Source organism: Montipora capricornis, chromosome 7, assembly GCF_036669925.1.
Source record: "Montipora capricornis isolate CH-2021 chromosome 7, ASM3666992v2, whole genome shotgun sequence".
NCBI classification, from domain to species: Eukaryota; Metazoa; Cnidaria; class Anthozoa; order Scleractinia; family Acroporidae; genus Montipora; species Montipora capricornis.
The window spans coordinates 49276838-49277625 of record NC_090889.1 but is presented as its reverse complement, the minus strand read 5'-3'; the positions used below and the strand labels follow the sequence as shown (position 1 = coordinate 49277625).

The 788-nt window shown below is 35.9% G+C and overlaps 1 protein-coding gene across 1 annotated transcript in view; it reads right to left on the bottom strand.

Annotated features, from left to right (window-relative positions):
- Positions 1-365: 365 nt before the first annotated feature.
- The window catches only part of LOC138058096 (uncharacterized), a 2657-nt gene continuing 2234 nt past the window's right edge, over positions 366-788 (bottom strand). The window contains exon 4 of the transcript XR_011133792.1: positions 366-448. The gene's annotated coding sequence lies outside the window, so the exon portion shown is untranslated. The remainder of the gene's footprint in view (positions 449-788) is intronic.

Here is a 788-nt window from a genome sequence, read left to right as displayed (position 1 = left end):
CCTGGAAACCTATCTATCCAACTGATGACCATGTTTACTTGGTCTTTCTACCTACAATTATTTTATTTATGTAAATAGCAACAGGAGTGAAATAAAACAAGAGAAGATGAATCTTTTATTTTCTTTTCCTCCAGTGAACAAAAATTATGTGGAAGGGGTGTCAATACAGTAAAACAAAATGAAGATGAAGCACAAGAAAAAGCTTATGTTGTCAATGATTCAAGAGCAACTGAATACAAAAGGATTTATTTTTTCAGTTGTTCTCGAAGCATGGAGAACAAAAGCTTCCTTTCTTCAGCTTCATCTTCATACTTTTGTTTCTGAAGATCCAGCTCCATCTTTCTCACTTCCAGCTCTTTTCCTTTCAGTTTTGCTTTCTCCTTGTACTTTTCTGACAGCATTTCAATTGCTGACTTTCTGCTTGACCTGGCAACTTTCCTTTTGGTTCCTGTAGAAATAATTTACACGAGAAATAAAAGAAAAAGTGTTGTATTTATTTTTGTAGAAGAACAACCAAAGCCTAAGGCCCCCCTCTCCCCCAGGGGTGGGGAAGGAGATGGAAATATGTAATCACAGTGTGGCAGAAAACTGAGCAACCACATTAAAATTTAATGGCTCCATTGAGCCCCCCTAGATGAGCAGTCAAGCTCTTGGGGTAAAGTCTGAATAAAATATGTTTACATATATAAAATATATGGATTTCATCATACAAACAGTTTGTCCATTACAAAAAAAAACATCTGTTCACTTTCCTTTTGTGGCCCCTAGTAGAAGAGAAAATCAATTTC